Genomic DNA, 25,563 nt, shown 5'->3' with positions numbered 1-25,563 from the left:
GGCTACTGGTGAGACTTTTGTAGTAGTTCAGCTGTCCTTTAATATCTCTAAATTTCATTAGGCAATCTCAAAAAATTTCACTAACTTTTAATTGGAACCAACACGTATCAAACAAAAGAACTTAGGACTTTCGGTTGAAACAGAAGCAAATAAATATTCACTTGTTTAAGCAAGAGCATGTCACCACAGGACAGATAATCTGAAAATCAAAGGCATTAAGTTGTACTTCAAGGACACACCATGTGTGAGGAAGAGAGACAAGGAGAGAACCTAGGAATCTAAATTCTCATTCAGCTTACATTTGTCACTGACTGCAACATATACTTAATTGCAATCTTTACATATTAAAAATGCAAATACAGGTCTCATCTGCTGATCTAGAAGTAGATATGCAGTGTTTTAGAATTCAAATACCTTGAATTTGTTCATTAGCAATCTTACCATATTGTTATGTAAGCACAGTTTTAGGATTGTGCATTGCCGTACCTGTAGACTACTAAAAGTCTTATCATTCAATTTATCTCTGTATCCTTGAAGTCTAGACATTAAATATTTTTAGTATTAAAAAGTGTTTTTTAATTTTTTCATGCCTTCATTAAAATGCTATGACTTGAGACTTGTATGAAATAGTATAAAAGTTATTTGTAGTTTGTTTTGATCTATTATTTGTTATATATTTTTATTTATTTTTTATTTATTATAAAATTTATATTTTATTTAATTTCTTTCATTCTTTCAAACAACATTTAAATTTCTGTTACATAGTGTGTTTGTTTTCTTGATATTTAAAAGTTGCCTTTCTGTTTCTAATTCTTAAGATTAAAACAGCAATCATCTGAAATATCACAACTGTTTCTGTTTGTAAAGCCAAAAAATATCAAACTAATTTGCAAATACTGCCCTTAAACCGATGGTTGTAAAATTTTTAAATGCATGTTATGTCTATGACACGTCCATAGAAACCAGAACAAGAGGATTTGTCAAGGCTGTAATTAATATCTTTTTCCATTTATCAAAAAAATAGTCCACAATAAAGTAGTTGATGCTGCTAATTTGACGTTCTTATTCTGACTTCTGTTGGACGACAGCTGAAAGTTTCAGGTGAAATTAATATAGAAACTTGTTGCTATTTTTCAAGTAATAGTATCCAATTTATCTTTGTGTGTGTCAGAAAATATGAGCACCAATATTTTGCAGTATCAAGGTACACTCAAGCACATAAGTTTGGGCTAGTCGCCACAACAGCTTGCTAAAATTCATTAACCTTCTAGAATTTTCCTACCCATCAGTAACCATCCCCAGAAACTTGGTCTGCAAGTGGGAAGAAACTCCTACTGTTGCCTTAAAAGCTGATGTATAAGGTGCTCAGGATCCTGGGAACACTTACACAAATAAACAATTATTGGGTAGTCATAGTCTGCCTATGAACTGGAATTATACATTTGTGAGTGAAAACGACACTGTGCAACTTGGCTCAAGGCTTAGACAACAGACTAGCACAGCAAAGCTGGGGTAGAAAGGCAGGGGGTTTTGTGTAGTTAATTCAGTTATTTTTTATTTTGTGTGCCTCAAAAGAAAGGCTTTTAGAAGAGGGAATCTAAAAAAAGCCAGTTTCACTGTGTTCCAGGTTGTTAGATAAAGGGCTGTCTTTCACCACCAAATGAACTAAAAAAGCATAATGAATTCAATAATTCCATTATTTTAATTTATTATTTTGAAAGTACATTTTAAGTCACTGCCTCAGTCACATGGAAAAATCCTTTTCAGGAGCCCATGGGGCAGGATATTTCCACTGCCTCATCAGAGCCCTTTGGCACAATCAAAATCCTCTGTTCCAATTATACTTTTTGTTCAGTTTTAGCTTTAAATTTATACACAACAACTTTTCCAGACAATCAAAAACAAATAGCTCAAAATTTGCATCAGACATCTTCGAACATCTGGGGAAGTTAAAAGATAGAATCAAAATAAGGCAGAGCATGTTAATCCTGCTGTCGTTGTGATACAAAACAAGGTAAAAATGCAGATGAGTTTTGAAAATACCATGTTCCTGAGTTTGGGACCCCAATTCATTCTTTATTTTTCCCTCCCTTGTGGGAATATATTGAAAAAGCTGGACGCAGCATACTCAAAACACATTGTCTTCTGATAGATTTGCAGGTTAAAGGTTTCACTGTGTGCTCCTGTCCTCTATGGCCTGGGAACTTGTGACCCCCACTTCTTTTTCCAAAATAGAACCTCATAAAAGTGTCAGTAATATTTGCACTGTAAAAGTTCTGCATTTGACCCTGTTTCTTTACTGTACTTGTACTTGTTTCAGAAAAGCATACAAAGAAATTCCTCTAAATTTGCAGTGGCACTATGGCAGAGTCAAGCCCTGATATGCTTTAATCTTCTTCTGTTTAAGACTATGAAATTCAGGCTGCCAAAGTACCAACGGGAAAACTCTGCCTATGCTTTGAAGTCACGTTACCTATTTATGACTATGAACTATTTCCCTCTTGATTTTTCTAGCCTTGCATCTAATGTGCACAAAAAAGATAAACTTCCCAAGGAATTATTCTGACACAGGGTTGAATACACACTTTAGAAATTGCTTCATTCTGGCAGGCCCTGATATTGAGGGGCCTAATGTCCAAACCCCTTCCTTTCTTTTCTATTCCTTTTGGTGTTGATTATGTTTTTATTTATTTATTTATTTATTTTAAACTCAGAATAGCTCATTGTAAAAGTTGGCTGCCAGCCTACCACTTGAAAGTGAAGAAAACATCTTGATTTAACATCTGAGCAGGGATTTTTTTTTTTTTTGTCATGTGTAAACAATTGGACCATATGTAGTGTGATGGGAAACATGAAGGCTGTGATAGAATATGATTTAAGGAACCTGGTGTTTAATTACTGCACTTGATTATCTGGAATAGAAATTAGATTTAAGTGTTTGGATTACCATATCAATTTTAAAGGTACAAAAAATAGTTATCAGTAAGTTTATTTACTTATTGTTCTGATGATTGCATTTATGCTGGATATTTGTAAGAATAAAAAAATTGGTTATATACATTTGTGTCTTTAAAAGAGGGACAGATTCATTCAGGAATTAAAGAAAGAGAGACTCTCATATTTGCTCCCCATTTGTTAAAGAGTTTCTGAATTTCCCCCAGATTAATTCAGTATCTTCCTGTTTTCCTTCAGATGAACCAGTAAATGTCATTAATAAACTCCTTAAGCTTATTATCTTATTCAGGAGAAAGTTTCAAAATTAGTACAACACTATTAATATAGCAGAAAGGAAATGTAGGTCTCTTATACACCCAGCATGTTTATCATTAAAAACCCCAACATGTATCCTGTAACTTGGGTAAAATTTTCCCCAATCTTTCCTTAGAAGTGAACCCTGACAAATTTTCCTATCAGTGCAGGGGAATGTAAAAGGAAACATTGCCTGAAGCTCTCCACTCCCCTCTTTATTACTCCAACCCTCTCTGAATTAACAGGTAAGCCAAAGGCTCAGTCTTCAAATCTATCCTGTGTATAAACATAGCAGTGACCTTAGAAATACATGGTTTTGATAAAGAGCCAGGCAGTGTATGTAGCAAAATTTTACTATAAAGCTGGGCAGTTCAAACTGAAAAGAAGGATAACAACAAAATTCCTTGCTTCAAAGCAGTCTAGTTTGGTAAAAGCATAGTGTATAACTTGAGGGTTCAGGTCTGGGAGTCCCGAGATCTAGTAGAGATGAGAAAGACAATTACCTTCTCTCCTGGCTTTTGCAAGTCAAAGAACAATCATTCTATTTCTAATGAAAAAGATGCCATGTATTTTACATTTATAGTAAAATGAATAGAAATTTCATGGGCTAGGAGTTCCTTTTGCAGTGGAAACAAGGAAAACAATTCACGCTGTGATTACTTTTGGTTGTTTAGTAATGTGTATGTTAAACACAAAACTAAGTTCCTGAGCTCTCCTCATCACAGGTCATCCTACCTTCCCTCATCACAGAAATTCTCCGCTTTGGTCTTAACTAGCGCTAACAACTTACTCCCAAAATATTTCGTATATCTCTTTGGCTATTTTGAGAAACTAGTTTAGTCTCTTTGGACATGGCAGTTGTAGAAAATTCACTTAAGTTTTTTTTTTTTTTTTTTGCTGAACTAACTGCAATCTCCATAGAAACAGAAGAAGAAAGACCATTGGGCAGCCAGTAGCCCAAAGTTCAAAGGATTTATTGACACCAGTTTCAGCTATGTTTCAAACAGTTTCAAACAGTTTCACCAGTTTGAAAATTGGCAACTCTGATTACTGGAATGACATTGTGCTGCATATACAATATTTTAGAAGAAACTCAAGTCTGTATATCAGAATACTTCAGATTATGCTTTTTAACTAGCGTTGCCTTAATGCTAAAACTCCCTTGTCAAAAAAGTATTACACTGTTGATTTCAATGGTTTTAATAGGGTTGATACAGAGAGAGCTGGGCATTAAGGGCCAGAATAAAGAAGATTAAGACTAAATCTGGTACTGATGTATTGGCTAATATTAAGCAAACAACACACAGGGAACTGATCAATATGGTTTTAAAGTTCCTTACAAAAATGAAAAATGGTCTTATAAAAAAACTCTTAGAAACATTTATGAGAGAAACTTTTAAAGTTGTAATTGTTGATGAAGTAATTGACAACAGTAATCTTTAAAACTCTCTTGTAATTTTCTAAGTAGAAAAGTTTAAAAAGCAGTTACTGAAATATTTCAGACTGAATCTGGAGTAAAGATGTTTACATAAAATCCTTCAATGTTGAAAAAAGCAAATGGTGGGGTGTAGTTCTTTCACCCTAGAATGAGTTCCTTTTGAAAGCTTAAAATTGAAACAGTATTTTTAATGAACACTGGATTCCTCTTTTCTCATTTTTCCTATATGAGAAGTGAGGATGACAGCCATGGAGATAGAAGCTTACTATCTCTCCTCACCCTGCTCTATAGTTACTTGTTTTGTGTGTAGGTCTGTTGTGTTCCTTCCCACAAAATCCTTCTCTATCTCCAGGTTAGCAGATGGTCCAGAGTTCAGAGACAACAGAGAGGCTTAGAACCAGTCATAACCCAGGCAGTTCAGATCCCATCATGAAAAGCAAGATGGGGAATTAAAGAAGAGAAACACAGCTGCTTTTGTAAAGTTGGATCTACCCTTTTAAATGGAAGGAAATAGTGGAAACCAGACCCAACTTTCACAACATCTGGTTTTGTACTTAAACAAAACTAAACTTTTGCTGTAATTTCCACAAGTTTGATTTCTTCCATGATTGCACTTCTTAGTTGTTTCCGACTTGTGAGAACATAAGTCAGTGTTTATATTAAATCTTTAACATTAATGTTCCAAGTTCAAATAGTGGTATTAGAAACATCCTATAACCCTGAAGAGTCTCATGGTGATCAAGAACTTAAACTTCTGAAAAGAATTGAGGAAAGGTTCTGAAATTACAGAAATGCAGAAATATCTATTACTATTCACACTTTTCTGGAGTGTCATGCTGAAATATATTTTTATAGACATATAAATATTATTCTTTATCAAGATTTAAAAAAACACCAATCCAAACACAAAGCAATGTAAAACCTTTACAAATATCTAAAAATAAACTCCACTGGTTCCATTTTACTTTCATTTGAATGATACAGGTTCCATTTTACTTTCATTTGAATTGTACAGGTATACACATTAATGTTAGGATTTGCCAGGATCACAGTCCTTGTTTCCCCTAACTAATGACACCTTCTTACCTCACAGACTGGAATTTATCTTAATGAAAAAATTGACCTGTCAATCATAATTATTAGCATTATTGATCTCAGATCACACTGAAAATATAATCCCAGGTGCCTCAGAAAAATACTGACTTTTTTTTTTTTAATTCCACTGTGAAATGCTGAATGTCACCAAAAAAAAAAAAGTCATTGGTAATCTAGAGAATTATGAACATCTGATCTTAACTCTTAAATTAGCCATATGCTGAGTCTCAACAGATTGACAGTACTTATTAACATGAATGTAAAGTTTTAATATTTTAAATCTGCATTTTATTAATATTTAATCCAGGGTCATAGGTAATGTCCATGTGTGTCAGATAGAAAGGAAAGTAGAAGGTATCACAAGAATCCAATTACTTCTGCTTCTAATTGCAAATGACTTTCAATATTGAGGCAATGTTCTTCTTATGTGACCTTTAGTGCATTTCCCAGACTTCATTAAGCCCTTTTGTTCTTGTCAGTTCAGGTAAATCCCATCTTGTCCCATTCCTCTGAAAGTATTCTGTCATATGTTCATAATCCAATGAAAAATGATTGCAGCAAGAAATATGCTGGTTAGCATTTAAAATATGTGTTGCATTTTAATCTTATATGTGTGAAAAACTCAGTTATCCTATAAGATTTTCTTGCACAAATATCAGGTAAACTAGATCAACTGTAAGTGGCCAAGCAATTAGAAATTTTTTCTAACTTTATATAATTCATAGGCAAATATTTATTCTGATAGTGGATTTACTTTGTACAGAACAAACATGGATTTGAAGCTTAAACAGTGAATGCCATCATTCCACTAAAATATATTTTTTTAACAGAAGACATTCATTGGGCTGAATTTTAAATGAAAAGTAAAGAAAAGTGAGTTGAAGACCAGAATATCATCATGTGAAAAATTAAATTTTATTTATTTTCTTATAAAGAAATATTCATATCATTGAATATGAATATTCAATATTCATATTCATATTAATTGCATATTCATGCAATGTTATGTACAAAGCAGAGGGTAATATATAGACAAGAAGCAAAATAATAATATTATAATAATTTCAGTATAATATTTTATATAATAATTAAATTATAGATTGAAAACTGCCATTTTCCTGACATCATACATACACAATATGTTACAGGAATGATGTCTGTGATGAACATAAAAGGAAAAGAAATAGTCTATTATATATAGTATAAGACAATGTAAATAAATGAATTGTGAAACATTCGGAGAAATAGCTTCAATTCCCTCTTAAATAATATTTTGTGAGTTTCTTTTCCTGTTTTGTTAAGAGTCTGCATCTCCAAGACATGCTTATATTTCAGTTCCTACATTTTTAGATATAAAAGTTATCAGGAAAATGACAAATTTTGCTTATTTTCAAAGCCACATTCTTTTATATGCCCTATATTTATATATTGTGAGACTGTCTTTTCATAATGACAGTCCTCTTACAATTACATTTTGCCTCCAATACTTGCAGTTGATAATTTATTTTATTGTGGACCAACTCATAGTATATGAGTCTAGACAGGTGGCTGCCTTTTCAGAAACTCTAAGAAAGACAAACATGGGTCTCCTTTTTGTTCTGAAAAGGCACAGAAGTCAAAAGGATATTCCAAAGGCCTCACATGGTTGGTATTTCCTTACAAGAGATAAGTCAGGTTCCAATTCAAGGAGAAAGTTAGTTTTTTCATGAGTCAAGCTATCCTAAATAACAGCCAACTGAAACTGGAATTCAGTTCCTTGAAAATAGTACTGAAAACTTTTGTAAGTAATCTTAAATTCATAATAATCTTGTCTAGTTTTCAAGGATGATTTAAATACTTCAGATTTTTTTCACAGAACTTTCTGAGAAGAATATAACATGAATGTAGAGGCAGGTATGTCTCTCTCCAGGAGTTTTATTCCCATTGTCTTACATAATTTTTTAATATAATTTAAAAAAAGCATTACTCTATTATGTGGTTTTGTTTTGGTATTGGGGTTTTTTTGGTGTTTTTTTGTTTGTTTGTTTGTAGAGTTTTTTGTTGTTTTGGTTTTTGAAGTTTTGCTTGTTTGGTTGTTTGTTTTTCCCTTTTTGTTTTCTTCCAGAAGTATGAGTCCTGTGCTACAAAACATGACCTTGAATTGCTCACTTTGCCAGACTCAGTAGAAACTGACATTAAAATAGCATTGTCAAACCCAAAAGCTTGAAGAGGCTCATATTTTGAAACACAGGAAGGCTGCTAAACAGAGATGCTTAGCGTCATACGCGTTTTATACAACTTGCATTGGTGGCAAGAAAAGAATACTATAAAGAGGGATCTAGAAAGTGTAATCAGAATTATATTGTGATACTTGGTCAGCTAAATGCCAAACACAATGTCATTCTCACAGTTGGGGTTTGACCACTTTGGACACCGATAGTTTCCTTCAACCTTTACCACTGACTAAAGTGGGTTAGTGACACACATGGACTTTCTTCATTGCAGTTCTATTGCACAACTTCTCATGCGTCTCCTTGTGGATGCCTCTTTCAGCCCAGCACAACCTTTTGCTCCTCCTGAAACCTTCAGCAGGGCAGGCTTGAGCTGTGCTGAGTGGAGAAGCTACCTCAAATGTAGGTAACTTAGTAAAGCTGTGACATCACATAATTGGGTCTGAAATGGGTCTTTGATACTTTCACAATTTTTTAACTTGTTGTTTGAAAGGTGATAATCACATCTTCACTTTTCTATAGAATAAGAATATTAAATTCATAATGAAAGAAATATGATAGCAGTAATTGGTATGTACAGGGAGAGCATATATATTTTTTGCCATCTTTGAATAATAATGAAGCATAAATCTAATACATTAGGTCATATTACCAAACCACATAAACATTGCAAGTTTTAAAAGTTCACCTAAAGGGCAAATTAGATTGGCCTCTGTGGTTATGTTCAGGTTAAATTCTTGAGCTTTTACAAATTCTGGGATTGGGGATTTATTTTCTTATTTTTATGTAATTGAATTTCTTCCAGTTTCTTATACCAAAGGCTTATAAATTATTGCTTGAAATTGATAGTGGCACCCTGGAAAATGCTAAGATAAACTCTGAAATGTTAAGCCTTGTGTTTTACCTGCATAAGTAGTATAATTGCTAGCTGAAATGATTGTTTAGTGATTAAAATAATTATTGTATAATCATAAGAAGAACAATGAGAAACTGTATGTTCCTAGTCTAAGGTGGCCATGCTTGGCTGAACTCTATGTATACAATAGAATAATCTAAGTTTAATAATTAACATGAAAGTTACATAACGATAGAATATAAAAGCATATCCATCCCGAACCTATGTCGGACTCAGATTTGGGTCTTTACCCCTGACACCCAGAGCTCTTCAATAAAAGCACCTGTATATAATCATTTCTCATGATTATGTGTTCCTGAACACTAACAAAATAATCTTATTTTACAGACAAGAAGTAAGTTGTCCTTCAACCGGTAAAATTCAAACATTATTGGCATAGCAAATATGTGTGTTTCAGAACAGGAAGAAAAGGAAAATAAATAATCACTAGAATATTTACAATAGCAGCTGTTTAAGGAGAAAGTGTGTTTGATCTTTGGGAAGTTCACTCTTTTGAACTGACACAAGAGAAATTATTAGGGAGAGTAGATTATGAATATCTACTCCTCTATTTGGAGTTCTTACACTTGACTGTGCAGGCAGCATTCCTGGCCAGCGAAGATCTTTGCTCCCACATATATTACTAGGGTCAATTATTTTTGTAGTTTAGGACAGAAAAGAGAGAAGAGAGGGAAGGGATTTCAAGCAGAGTTGTCTCAATTAATTTAGAACACATAGAGATGAGCTCTAAAAAAACAACATTTTAACCAGAGAGTTCATTAAATATTTTCTCAAACACCTGAATATTTTTTTGCTTGTTTTCTTAAAAGGGAGGTGATTCATTTTAACTGCTTTAAATAGATGATGAATGAACCAATTTGGTTTTTTATTTACATTTTACAATCAAAAATATTGCAATGAAATACACCACAAAGCAGCAGAATACAGCTTTAATCAGAGTTTAATCAGTTTTCCAGGCAAACTTTCTTTAAATGTAAATATAAAGGAACATGTTATGATGCATTTGAAAAGGAGATACCCCAAGCTCTGATACACAGATGCTACCATAATTAGTTCTGCAAATCGTTGTAGCATACACCTAAGATTATAAAATAATTATGTGTGTGATATATTATTAGGCTAAGAAGTATTCAGGGATATGGATTATTGCCCTTGTCAGGACTGATTTCCCCAGCACAATGCAGTCAGCTTTACAATGAGCCAAATGTGTAAGGATGCAAATAAATTTAACGAGCAACTGTGGAAAAGTAAAGGACTGCTACAAGACAAATGCGATGTAGCAAAACGTTATCTGCTGTAACTGATCTGCATGAGCACCTTGGAACAGCTGAGGAATCATGTACTCCAAGGAATTTCACACATTCTGGAGGACACTGGAAGGCTTACCTGACTCTTTCAAGTGCTCATTATATTTTAAATGTCCATAAGAATATTCATCTGCTCACTGAACAAGTTTTGAGAATCTCAGGGAACTATCTACCAAAATACAATTACTAAGTTTTCACATATCATCGAGGGAGTGCCAAATAGGGATGAAACAAGAAATGCTCTCTTAGTGCAAAGGGTCCACTTCTTAATGTGGATGTGTATATTTGTGTATTTACACACATGCATCAATGGAAGTGACAGATGCTATCAAAAAAACTGCCAGCACACCTCATCCAAATTTGAGTCTTAATCTCCATAAATCCTCCTTGATGACCTGCCCTAAAAATGCATAACAGGACCATCACATTATCTTCTTCACAATTCCACCACTCCTTGTATGCCAACACACTTCACCAACACTTATTTCAATGTACCTTTCACTTTATTTCTGCAAGGCATAAGTAAAACACTGGGTCCAGAGAAATTCAAAGTATCTCAACTTGCACAACTTGGATCTTCAAGGATGCAAGCGAATAAAAAAAAATAGAATCTTTAAATGAATAGATCTGGGATTAAGACAGGCTACCAGAATTAATCACATCTACAAAATCATGTGCCTGTGGTATTGTCCACATTACATAACTAAATGACATGATGTACAGATAGGACATACCTATTATGCTGTGCATGTGGTACAGTAACAGCTAACTGCTGTTAGGACTGCACATAACAAATGCAAGAGTAGTCAGGTTAGTTGTGTGGAATCTGTCAGTGATTCAAATCATAGACTAAAGAGTGAAGTAATGGATAATCATGACACAATAATTTCTATTACATAGTTTTAAGTTAACTATAGAGATAAGAATATGTTGAAAGAATTATATTTTTCCTTTCATATCCAATTTGTCAATAAGCAGTTTGGATAAGAACACTTTGCATTTTGCTGACATTGTGTACTGATGAAAACCAGAAGTTATGACGTGCAGACTGGTGTAAAAATGCTACTGTATTAATGTTTGGCACTTCAGTACATATATTAGGGCAACTGTGAACTACCACATTACTCATATTTATTTGTGTAAGGTCAGCCAAAAGTTACCCAGTTTCTCTAATTTACCACACATTTTAATCTCTCTATTGGCCTGCACCAGCCCAAAATGCCCCTAAATACTTATTCCACTTTGTGCATCAGGGAATTTTGGTTGGGTTAGCAACCTGAGTACATTTACTGGCATATTGAAACAACTAATGAATTTTTAGCTATGTCTGCTTTAAATTGAGATACACTCAGTTTGTCAAAGGCTGTACAGACAGATGTTTGTCACATGAACATCTGTAGACAAAAACATAGCATGCATGTATAAGGCAAAGGATAGGATTTCCACCAAAATTTGTACTAGTGACAGTAGGGATCAAGTTTCCCCTTCAGATGGTCTAAAGATGGTCTAAAATACAGCCTCCAGTATTCAAAGGAGGTAATTTTACTGTTATTTGCAAGCAAAAAGGAGGTGACTGTTGCAAAGGGAAGCAGGGTCAGCCTGAGGCTTTTGCAGAACCTTGATGCTGCTGTGAGCTGGGCTCATATATGAAACGTATTCTTAAAGCCCTATTCAGACTACAAATATTTTAGCTGGACAAATATATGTATGATGTACACATTTTGCACAGACAGATGATTTTTTTTCCAGTGCTTAGGTATCTCTGATAGGTATTTTCTACCCTTAAGCAGAGATACAAGTGGTTTTTACAAGATGTATTTTTAATACTATTTTTAATTTTCTACTTTCAAACATAATTTCATTCCCTCTCTACTTAAGCAGACACTTACATGTCTTTATGTTTAATAATTCAGAGTATCGTATTTATGTACTTCTTGCAGGCACCTTGGATTTTTATCAAAAAAAAGGGGAAAAAACCTCAGAGGAAAAAAGATTTCAAGAACTAAGAAAAAAAATATCCCTATCAGCTGAGAAGGGCAATTGAACGGCAGTTTTGTTTGATCAGCCTGTACTTTAAGAAAGTTGGCAGACATCAAACCTCTGTTGTAGTAAGCTAATTGCATAAGAGCAAGAACTATCACCCAGGAGAAGAGGGACTGACCAACATGCACGGCTGCTGCACACAGTCCCAGAGAGTAAGCGCAAATCATACTGCCCCCAAAGACTTCTGTGAACATAAAACAAAAGGGGTGTCATTCTTTGGTGATTATAGAAATTATTGGAGTAACTATCAAAATGCGAGGAAAGGCATTCAATAATTAGTCATATGAGCCTAGAAAAATTTGATTCAATGTAAGTAATTATGTGAAGCTATGTGTCAGAATTGCATTCAGCTTCTGCAGAAAAACACTGTGATTAACGGTGGGGATGGCTGATCCAGCAGCCAAAGAGAAACAATCTGCAGATGCCAAGTAGGCAGAGGTCAATACAGCCTTATGAAAGGATTTAACACTGCCTCTGCAGCATAAGATATATGTGGAGACTAATATATTTACAAACAAACAGGATGAATAAATGTAAAGATCACATAAGCAAATTTTATACATTATGCTGCAAATGTCATGCAGGAAATACATGCTCTGATTGATATGCAGAATGCTTGCCAGGATAGTGACAGCCAAACTGAGTTCAAAGTTACAGGAAATGTTGTCATCAGCCTACTGTAAAAAAGTACAATTACTTGCTATTCTCTTTCTGCTTAAAGGTAACTAGTACCATCTTTTTCCCTAGGCTACTTGTTCACACTAGCTTATTATCATTACAAAGTATGATAATGGATTAGCTTTTCCATATTTTGTTCATATTGGGAAGGGCATGTTTTAGACAGTACAGTGACAATGTTTTTGAAAAGGCATTTATATCTCCACTAAAAATTACCAGGCAGCTTGTTTTGAAGAATAAAAATCTCTAAATTGCATCCTTGCAAATTCCTCTTTTCTGATATTTCATTTAATATAAAGAATTCAGAAGGAGGAAGTAAGCAGTATCTAATTAATAACTCCTAATGCCCAACTGATATGAAGAATTACTCCAATTTATAACTAAAATATATTTTTGCATTGAAAAATTCAATTACATTTACTGACAGACTTTGAAATGCCATATTATTTAAAGTGGCAAACTTTCCAGTGTCTCAGTATATTTATTAATATTCTTTCCAGAGACCAAAGTGTAAATACAATACAGATCACTGCATTCTTCATTTTTCAATCTTTCAAAGTGATACGCTCATCTGCTCAAGTAGGATGGAACTGACTTGTTGCCGGATATCCAAAAGACCAAACAGAGCCAGCACTTAATCTGCCCTCCCTTTTGATTCTCCGGGCAAAACAAAGTAACCTTGACATTTCTTTTCCTCCTCTGTCTCCCTCCCTCTTTCCCCCTTCATTCCCCTTCTCTCCTGCTCTTTTTTCTTTCACACACCCACACACTGCACTATCTGTGCACACATCAACAATTTTGAGCTGTGAAGAGGTTCAATTGCCACCTTAGTGACTCACTTATAATCAAATCATTTACTAGGATAGCTTGAGGACATGACAATGACAGAGCGACATCTGTTAGGTGGATGTGATGCAAAAAATAAGAAAAAAAACAAGGAGGTTATTCACAGCTGGTACATTAGCCCTGGTAGCCACTAGGCCACCACCCTGTCCTAGTCCTACAGCTTCACTCTCCTCCTTTCTTCCTGCTCCCTGCTGTCAGCTGCCAAAAGATATCTGTTCTCACCCTTTGCTGAATGAAAAGGTGCTAATGCATGACTTCAGGATATGTCAGAACATACAGTACTTACAAGTGTTTGGAGATGCAGCCAACCTGACCATGGGGAAAAGAAATGAATAACTGAAAGAGTGATTTTCTTGAAAAAGGATGACTAGAAAAATAGTGAGGGGTTTACTCCTTTTTCTAGCTGTGGCAGGCAGAACAGGTTTTTGTTTTCTTGATGCTCATCTGCATTTCTTGCAGAGTACTAAATACCCTACCAAATGTTCAAAAATCAGGCTGAGTTTGAGGTTTGCTTTTTTTTTTCCTTTCCTAAAATCTCAGCACTAATGGAACTTAAAAATACATTTCCAAAGGAAGAGGAAATACAGAATAGCTAGAATACTGACATAGAAAGCTACAGCTTTAAGAACTGCCTTTCTCACACTTTAAAGACACATCAACAGATGCATTGAGGGAGGGTTTTGAATAAATTGTGATTGAAAAAATCCTTAGCTGTTTGTATACCAAAAGTGCCGGACATCAACAGCTATCCAGAGTATTTCCCATCTCCTCTTTAAGTACCCAAGGCCTGTGCTTTGCACCCACTAAGCTCAAGAGGCAGAGGGGACTAGTGACAAGTTCAGCATGCCAGAAACCTACTCAAAGTTTTATTTTCTCAAAGCTGTCTGTTGGTCCAGGTGGAACAGAGCAAGATTTTTTAATAGCATTGAAAAGCTCTGCACTACAGACTTTATAAATAATCTGCTTTGTGATGTCAGTTAGGGCAATTTCTGCATCATGAAACAGTTATATTCTTACTAAATTGTTTGCCTAGCATAACAACAAAAATAGAGCCACAAACCAAACTGAAGTTTGTAGTATGAGGGCAGAACACCTGTTATTTTTTAAGTGACAAAGAAAGATTTTTAATAACAGTAAGGAATTCTAATATTAAGCCCAGCAGACATGAAGGTCATGCAAATAATTTAAAAGAAATTGCATAGCTATGCATTAAAGATCCTCTTCAACACACACTCCTGAAAACAGTACACAGACTAAAGATTTCCCAAAGTGACCCAGGGTATTCACCAGGCATACTGACCCATCTGATACCTTGCCTAGCCTCCTAGGCTGTCTCAGAGCTGTCCCTGTATAAATTCTGAATTTGGTACTTCTGCAATTTTCAGGGCATTGTAGGCTTGCTGAAGGAGAAAAGGAACAAGGCAGGGAAGAGGGAAAAGTCTCATTCCACACTTGAAGAATAAAAGCAATTTTCTTGAAAATAAAATATGTAGCTCAATTGTGTTAACATTGGGAAAAAGGTAAATTCTTGTCTGACTTTGGTAGTGGTTCAATTTCAAGGTTTTATCTTTCTGCAGCTCTTGGGAAGAAGAGCAAGAAATATTTATTTCCTTCAGAAAAATTAAAAATATTTCATCATTTACCAGATAGTCCAAGTTGATAAACATTCTGTAACCTTGGAGATTTTTTTTTAAATACAGAGAGGAAAAAAGTCCCAAACATCTAAATCAGTCTCAGACCCAGATGGGCACAGTTCCTATTTATTTGGTCCACTGTGTGTTGTGCCATATTTATCTGCATGTTTCAACTGTGCCTGAAATTCCTGTTCATTTCCCAAGTTAGCCTGAACATTCAAATTATGAGAAATGCAGACGCAATACACACACAGACACGCCCATGCCCACTCATGTACACTTCTTTTGTACAGCTGATAACATCCTGCTTCTCCAGCAGCAATTGTGTCCTTGGAAAATTTGGACTACCTGGACTGCAAATGTTGCCTCATTAATAGACAAATAGGACTCCTCAGGTTTTCACTCAAATTTCCTAGATTTTGCTTGTCAGGTACTATTTCAATCATGTCCACTGTGATTCAGAAGGACAGATTTTTCTTTACTGAGAACTTGCTTTTGGAAAAGGATACCTGAAGAACATTAGAACAGTAATTAAACAAAAAGGACTAAAAATATTAATTTTTGAGTCTTTAATAGTCCAAATAATATTTCCTATTAAATATAGGCAATGAAAATTGGAATGAATCTGAATCAATAATGAGAATTTCAGAAAAAATTATTTTGACACTGTGGCTCTAATAAAAGGAATAATTTTTGTCAGGTTCTTACAGCATATCTCCATATATCTACTTTAAAGTTTTGCAAAAGCACCCCAGTGTCAATAGAAATAATATTTACTTATCACAGAATCAGAGAATCACAGACTTAATTAAATTGGAAAAGACCTCTGAGATCATCAAGTCCAAGCTATGATCATACAGCACCTTGTCAACTAGACCAAGATGCTGAATGCCAAGGTCAGTCTTTCCTTAAACACCTCGAGGGATGGTGACTTTACCTCTTCCCTGGGCAGCCTGTATTGTCTAATTACACATTGTGCGAAGAAATTCATCCTCTTGTCCTGTCACTTTCTGCCTGGGGGAGAGGCTGACCTGGACTGGCTATAACCTTCTTCCAAGGAGTTATAGAGTGTGATAAGGTCTCCTCTGAGCCTCCTCTCCAGCAGGCTAAATAATCCCAATTCCCTCAGCCCTTCCTCAGAGGACAAGTTCTCCATGTTCTCATGTTCTCCAGCCCCTCCTCCATCTTTGTAGTAGAATCTGGCTTTCCCAAACCTGCTCTCTGGGTCTGATCCTTTGGTTGCCCTGTGTACGCTGTGTGATCACCCACAGACAGGGTTATCTGCTCCATGACCTTGCTGGGCACTGAGGTCAAGCTGAGAGGCCTGCAGATCCTTGAATCCTCCTTCAGGCCTCTCTTGTAGGTGGGCATCATGCTGGGCATCACCTTCAGTCATCTGAGGCCTCCCCGTTTAGCAAGGACTGATGATAAATCGCAGAATCACAGAATAAAATGAGTTGGAAGGGACCCACAAGGATCATTGAGTGCAACTCCTGGCCCTGCACAGTACAGTGACTAAGAATAACACTTTATGCCCAACAGTGTGGTCCAAATGCTCTGTCAGGCTTGGTGCTGTGACCACGTCCCTGGGGAATCTGTTCATATCTGGGTGAAAATTCTTTTTCTCATATCCATCCTAACTCTCCAGGCACAACTTAAGGCTATTACTACACGTCCTGTTGCTGGTCACCACAGAGAAGAGATCAGAATCTGCTCCCCTCTTCCCCTCATGACGAAGTGGCCAGCTGCCATGATGCCTCCCCTCAGTCTCTCCTAGGCTGAACAGGCCCAGTGACCTCAGCCACTCCTCATAGGGCTTCTCCTCAAGGGCCTTCACCATCCTCATGGCCTGCATTTGGATATCTTCTAAAGGAATAATGTTTTCCTTATATTGCAGTGCCCAAAACTGCCCCCAGCACTCGAGGTGAGGCTGTCCCAGGGCAGAGCAGAGCAGGACAATCCTCTCCCTTGCCTGGTTGGCAATGCTGGGCCTGATGCCCCCCAGGACACTCTTGGCCCCCCTGGCTGCCAGGGCACTGCTGGCTCATGTTCAACTTGCCACTGACCAGGACCCCCAAGTCCCTTTCCATGGTGCTGCTTTCCAGCATCTCGTTCCCCAGTCTGTCTGTCCATACATCGAGGGTTGCCCCACCCCAGGATCACAATTGGGCACTTCCCCTTGTTTTCATATGGTTGGAGATTGCCCATTCCTGGGCCCATTCCTGTGATTTGCTGAGGTTTCTCTGCAGGGTGTCCCTGCTTTAAGGGAGTCAACAGATGCTCTCATATTTGTATCCCTTGTGAACTTGCTAAGTACCCCTTCCAGTCCTCTGTACAGGTCATTTGTGAAGATGCTGAAGAGCACAGGTCTAAGATCCCTGAGATTCCCTGTGGAGCCCCACTGGTGACAGGTCAACAGTCTGATGTCACTGCATTCACTTTAACCCTTGGTGCCCAAACCCTGAGCCAGTTGCTCACCCATCCCATGATGTGTTTATCCAGATGTGTGCTGAAGGATACCATAAGAGATGGTATGAAAAGCTTTGCAGAAATCCCAAAATTTTACACCAACTAGATTCCCTTGTTTTTCTGGGTGGATTACCTTGTTATAAAAGGAAATCAGATTTGTAAAGCAGGACTCCCCTTTCATGAAACTGCACTGGCTGTGATCAATAACTGGGCATCTTTTTGAGTTGGCTCCTTTACGACCTGTTCCAAAAAATTGTCATCCAAGTTTTTCAGGAATTTTCTGGCCTGGGTTATATCAGCCGTGTGATGCTCCCAGTTAGTTTATGTTTAGTTGAACTCCCCCATAAGGCCAAGGACAGCTTGTGAGCTCTTCCACCAACTCCTCAGCACTTTAGGACCCATAGACCGTTGGGCCTGTGAGCATCGAAGTGGCAGAGCATATCACTACTTCCTTCTGGATTAAAAAGGGTCCATTCTTCTTTTCCCTGTCTACCACTTCTGGAGGCTGGTTGTCTTTCATACTCTGAAGATAGAGTTATAGAAGGTGTTAAGCATCTCAAAGTTTCTTCATGGTTTCCCCCATGTCCATTAAAGAATGGAGGTTTTTCTTCCCCTCCATTTGATATTATTTATAAAAATACTTTTTATTATCCTTTATAGAAGCAGAGTTTAAGCTCTCCAACTGAGTACTGCATAGTTATCACAGTTAGCAAAAGAAGGGCAAATTTCTTGGTCTTTGGGAGTTTAACTATTTTCCTTTTTTTAATCAATTTTTCACTTCAACATAAATTTTACTGCAACACAAGAAATACAATGCAGACAAATGATAAGAAGAAGAGAGATATTCAATTCTGGCTCTTCATCACAGATGAAATTCAATATAATAGTTTTATTTCTGTTCCCCTTTGTGGTGCCAATGATATAAAATATTTATTAAAATTCAAAATTGACAGATTGATGAACTTCAAAATGAAGTCTTGGCTGAAGAAAGTATCTTGATTTTTGCTAGTCAGAATTTAGCTGAAGAACCCTGATAGTCTTGTCAAACAGGCCTAAAATTACATTCACCAATCCTGTTATGAGAACACATAGAAATGAATCCTGAATATTGACCAATAGATTTGGAGGTTGGAACTGACACACTCCAGAATGCCATCTTCTTCCAGGAGTTGTTCACAATTCTCTCTTTTAGAGATAACTGTAAGATACTGGGCTTCAAAAAGCCAAACTTCTAAAATAATATTTTTCTATGTGTCCAGTGAAGACATGTTACTATAGACAGTATGATACAACACGTGCCTGTAAGTGGAAGAAAGAAATTTGTACGCCAAGTGCAGTACCAAAACTCTACTTTATGTGTAACTGAGAGTTGAAGGTGAGTTTTGCTGCAACTTCAGTTAACTTTATATACATGTATACATACATACATATATATACATATATTTGAGCATTAGCTCCAGGTGTGTAGAAGTAAATTGAAGAAACTATAGCGCTGAACAGCCTGCTTTGGCATAGACATTCTCAATCCAAGCATTGCTCTGTGCAGTTTCATTGCACCTTCTAAATGTAAAATGAATAGTAGATTTAAGCTTTTAAGTACAGATATTGATTGTACTGGGAGGCTCAAATCCTGCTTGCTGTATTCATTGAAGACACCCACTGTGAATATGGATACATTAAGCAGGATTCAGCCTTTCTAATCGGTACATGTTAACATGAATGAATAATATTGAAGTACTGAGAATTAGATTTCATTTGTATTGGTCTTTTGTATGCTTGAGGACTTTTCTGTTTGTTTGATTATGGGATCTACAAAGACCACTTTAATCTCAGGTTAGCTGGCTTCAAGTGGGCAATGTGAGGGTAGACCCAAAACCCAGAGATCAGAATTCATTTTATCTCACAGGCACAGATTTTTCTCCAGAGCTTTCTGTTGTTAAATTATACAGGGTCAATAAGAAATTCTCCAGATGCTTACTTTCCAATCCCAATTCTGGCCTAGTACTATATTTTGTCTCTGCAATGCACGAATCTTAGCTTTCCCCACTGACTGCTTAAGAAAATGATAATCCATCTTTATTTTATTTTCTTTTGTTAGTTAAGGAGAATGTTATCTCTCTATAGGAGTTTCACGTGTTATCCAGAGGAGGAGGAAGATAGTGAAAAGCTAAACAGGCCAAAGGTTCAGCAAACAGGGTTCAGATGATAAACTCCAAAGTGACATTTGGATCCATAACACTCTGAGCTCCAGTTGCCACAGGATTAAAGGGCAGAATAAGAAGTACATCATATCATGCAATTCATTTGGGGCACTTTCACTGCTTTTTACAATAATTTCTGCAATATGCCAGAAACGAATTTTGAAGTAAAATGATCCAGTGCACCTGATTTTGCCCAAACTGTATGCTTATTCCATTATGAGTGATTAAGGTCTCTGTACAAGAAGTTCAAATGATTTTCATGGATAACCAGTGTGGAAGTTCATGGAATTTGAAAGAATTTCAGCAGCAATAAAGGTATTCTGCATACAAACCAGAAAAATTTGTAATCACCAAGAATAGCAATCAGTACCTTTTACCATATTATTTTGTCTGGATCACGTACAACTTCCTTCTCTAGAGAAGTTTTGTACAGAAAGTCAATTTTTACCTCATTTCAATGGTGCAAAAGATCTAGACCAGAAAGTCCTGCAAAAAGTACTGAGGTTTCTACAATAAAAGATTTGGTTCAAATTGAAAAAAACAAATTTAAAAGGTGCATAAATACATTTTGAGCATGAATCATTAATGATAGTAGGCCAAGAAACTTTTTGATTAAAATGGGAGATAGCTAATAAATTTGGTTTCTTGCAAGATAATTATTCCTGTGAAAATTGTGGATTGGATTCTTGGATTATTTGATATAAAAAATCTAATACTGCAAAATTTTTAGATAAACTCAGTCCTACCACCCAGAAAACCAAACTCAGTGCTCGAAATAGACAAATATTTGTACTAGAAATCCAGAAGTCTGGCTGCTCTAAATGTTATCAAGACTTTTGGGTAAAGGACAATACCTTTAAACTTTGTGAAAGGCAAGACTGGAATGAAAACTGGTTGTCATTCATCTTTGCAGAGAAGGTGGTGAACAGAAGATGGAAAGACAAATTCACAATGTTTTAATGGTTTGCCTAGTCAACAAATATGTTATCTCCTAGTGGAAGAATGACCAGCTGTAAAGAAAACAGGGGAAGTACACAAAATTTTGCTATGGCTCAAGGGTGTGAATATTAATTTAGAGCCCCAAAATTTGTGCAATACTTCCAAAAAATACCAATCATTCCAGTCATGGATATTAAGCTTTTAATTAGGTGAGATCGTTGTCAACAGGATCTAGATCAGTAAAGTGGTTTTATAATGCAATAAAGGAAGACATTTCTTCCCCTTGCTTCCCCTTCACATCTTTTTTCTACCACTCTTGATCTTTAACTCAGCTGCTTATTCTCTTTGCTCTCATAGTCAACCTGATTTCTTTATATATGCAACCTTCAGGTTAAATGGGAACGAGACTAATTAATTGCCATGCTTGGTTTTCAATCCTTAGTGTCTTCCAGTGAAATATGATAACTTGCATTGATATATGGTTTGCTGACTCTATTAACCACCTTTCTAATTCACTGTATCTTTTTATATTTATTATGCCTCTAGCCTAATATTTTATTCATGTTTGAAGCCTTTTTGCGTTACTGCTTGTTCTCAATAATAATAATAATAAAAAGTTGGGTAAACTTTTTCATCATCTCTGGGATAACGAAACAGGGCTGACCTCTTGAACAATTTCTGTCTACAGACAGGAGGTATTGAAAAGATTTCAGTTGAAAAACAGAGGCCTCCCACTCTGTTCAAAATAAAGATAGGAGCATATGTATGACAAAAATCCATAGTATTCTTATAATAAGAATAAGGTTTATTTGATTCTTACTGAATATTTGGAATGGCAGAGGAAAGTTTTAAACAAGAGTAATTGCTAATTTTTGCCCTTTTATGCTAATCTTGACCATAGGTACAATTTTTTTTGACAAATTAAAAAAATAAAGGAAAAAATTCCATAGTTTATGACTTCTCACCACAGTAAATCCTATCCATTTCATTAGGTGCAGAGCTGCCCTAAAAGTTTACTGTGTTTGCAGGATGCCTGCAAGCCTTTATCAAGAGGCCACAATAGCATGAGTTACCTCCAAGTATTCTATTTGGTGATTGTTTTGGGTTTTTGTGTTTGTTTGTTGATTTTTTCCTTGCTAGTAATGTTTTTGATAATGGAGAGGAATGAATCACAGTAGTACCCAAGAGCTGCATGGCATTCTTTACTCGTACAGTTAAACTACTACTGCTTGATCTTGTATGAGAAGCAGTGGGAAAATCCCTGTTCTTCTGAGCTTGTAAAAATACCAGACAGCTCGCAATACAAGGGGAACTAACTGGTTGCGGTGTTTTGTACATTTCAAGAAAAAATATCTGCTGTGTTATCTGGTGAATTAGACAACCTTTAGCTGTGTTTGTTACAAGGCTTATGATGGTATGCCCTCACAAGCCTTTTGAGCATACATATTGAGGAAGAAGAATACCCCACTTAAAATAATTATTTTCCAGCAGCTTAATTAGAACAGATGGAGAAATATATTAGGTATTCCATATTTGGTTAAAGTTTATCAGGACTTGCACCTTTTGGGTAACAAGATAAATAGACTGCAAAATATAAATTTGTAGGAAACAAGACTCATTGATTCTGGTATTTCAGTTATCCAGCTGGTAGCAGAATATTCCTGAATACCCACTGCAGTTACCTCTGGAAACAGTTTCCTTTGAAGAGTGTGCAACCTAGATAATTTGAAAAGTGTCTGAGAAGAAGTAGATTTTTTTAAATGATGATGCGGAGATGTAGGGGACAATTATTTTCCAACTCCCATATGTTTCCATAGAATGTAGGCATAAGGTGACAGAAGAGAAGGACAATATATACCTTCACAAATGCCTTTTTTACATCCTCACACCTAAAAGGTAACTCTATGAACCCAAGAGAGAAGAAACAATATCAAGGTACACTAATAGTCAGTAACGCCGTACAAACCACCTCTTCTTTGCTACTATTTCCTGGTCAAGACTGTGCACTGAAAAGAAGCATGGCTCCCTTCTGTCACCCTTGAACTCTGGTGCTGAAGTATAAAAACCCAGCTATATCCTGTCTATGTCCTATTCCTCTCTTTGGATGTGGCTGTTCTGCTTTGTGAATAGTTATAGCACTTAAACTTTCCTGGTGATATCTGTTATTTTGAGTTAGAACTGAGTTAGAACAAATAAAAAAAGTTTTCTTTTATCTTCAGATGAAAGAAGGTTTGTATGTGTGAGCTAATACTGATTGCCTGAATGCAGATGCAGTGTGATATTTGATTGGTAATTAAAGTCAAGTACCCTCAAGTTTAGGCAAACCCAAATAGCTAATTACAGGTTTTACACTGTAAAACCATTGTAGTATCAAAAGACCCCTCAGGGAACATATAAGTAGCCAGGATTTTTTTTTTCTCCCTCAAAAATCTGTAGTAAATTCTCTCAGTTCTGTGCAAATGTAATTGGAAAGAAGAAGCACAAGGACAGATCTCTTACTTGATTCTGTCTCCTCTCCATGGCAGAGGAGGATTGGAATTAGATGTTCCTCAAGGTCCCTTCCAACCCAAATCATTCTATGGATCTATGATTTTATGAAAGAAAAATATTAAATGACACTCTAGGATACAAATCTTTTAAGGCCTGGGTGGACACAACAGTAAGCCTGTCACCTCTTCCTTGTTTTGAAGTCCCTGTGTGACCTAGGAGTCAAACCTTGGCTGCAGTCTTTATTCAAGTGGTGTTACTGAACTGCAACAGGCTTTATTGGCAATCGACAGTTTACCGCCACCATCCTCTTATTTTGTAGCATAATCCCCAAGAAATTTCAAGGGGCAGTTGGACAAAAGCTAAGTTTCAAAATCAGATTAACTGTAAGGAGAAATAGAAAAATGAACAGTGCTCCTAATCTTACTATTTCTTTAGACCTCCAGCACAACTGAATGACAGATGCTGATAAATGAAATGTCTTTTACTAATTGGTAGTACAGATTCAATTCAATGCTTGACTTGTATGGAGAAACGACTTCAAAAAATTATAATTGCAAAATAATATTTTCTAAAAATTCTAATTCTCCAAGAAAGCTAAAGTACCTTTGAATCTTAGAACACCCCAAAAAACCCTGCCCCAAACCCAAGTTTGTAGAAAACTGTAATAGGTAAGCATTTGATATATTTTGTAAAGGTAGGAGATATTTTTTCTTCTTAAAAACTAGTAAGCTAATGAAAGCAAAATATTTGTTTTAAAAGAATATCACTACATTTGCTTTGTTTAAAGTGCTTTGGATTTTCCTATTATTCAGAACTACTAGGTAGCATTTTGTGGACCGATACTAACCCTGAAACTAGGAAGTTTTCACACTTTTCCATGTGATGTTATAATTCTTTATATGTGTTATCAAATTACTTTAATTAAAATACTCTCTGCCTCCCCAGTATAAAATTTATTTTTTAATGGGTTCTTTATAAGTAGAAGTATAAGTGAATTAGCATGTTAAAAAATAAACTTTTCACAAAGCAGTGTGTTTTCTCCTTCAGCAGCAGTTGTTGTTCTTAGCCGTGGAGGAATTGACCCAGATTCCCTACCATAAACTCTACAGAGATCGGTGTAATGGAACATAATTCTAAAGGAATGCAAAGAGATACATGTTTTGCTTATAGAAAATAGAGAAACAATGTGCATTGGCTTTGAAGGTATAATTTCGAATGATTCAAAATGCTACAAAATATGTTTCATAAGATTATACGATATATACTAATCATTTATGATGATAAAGAAGTTAAAATATGTCATGATGTGTGTAAAGCAATGAACAACAGATCATACTTGTGGACAGACTAAGAAAAGCAAAAACAAATTTTGTGAGGATTTGAGGTTTCCATAAGTGACTACAGAAAAATGGTTATCACAGAAAAAACATCTTACATGCTTCCACCCATTTCTTTGTTTGTAGGATATCTTTACTAACCACCTGTATAAAGCACTCAGGATTCTTGAAAGAAAGAAGAATGGTCATTTCAAGGAACATGATTATCACCCACCATTAGGAACTGTTAAATCTTTAATATGGCTTGGCTGATCATTTTGCATCAACATGATTCCAAATATCTAGGGCAATAGGTGGGTCTTTTAGAGACATTTGATCAATGTTAGATATGCAGCAGGCTTTACTGAATCTGGTGTGGAAGTAATCACTTACAAAGACTTGGTTTTGAAATGAATTACCAGATGTCATTGTCTATTAACCTAACAGTTAAATTTGGACAAAAATATACATAAAAATGAAATAAAACAATTAGGTAACACTTTAAGTGGTTCATTATTATTAATTAATTTAGTATTCATTGTACTGGTGCTGGTCATAATGAATTCATTTGATATTAATGTGGATGTTCTGCAGCAATTTCATTGTAATGCAGTTTTAATTCACATGCTGTTAAAATAAAGCATTGTCAAAATTTTATTTATTATCCTAACTACATAATTTCTTATTTTCAGAACCAGGAATTACTGAATTTGTTTTCTCCATTAACTTAAT

This window comes from Haemorhous mexicanus, chromosome Z (genome assembly GCF_027477595.1).
Source record: "Haemorhous mexicanus isolate bHaeMex1 chromosome Z, bHaeMex1.pri, whole genome shotgun sequence".
In the NCBI taxonomy this organism is placed as follows: Eukaryota; Metazoa; Chordata; class Aves; order Passeriformes; family Fringillidae; genus Haemorhous; species Haemorhous mexicanus.
This window is presented reverse-complemented; position numbering follows the sequence as displayed.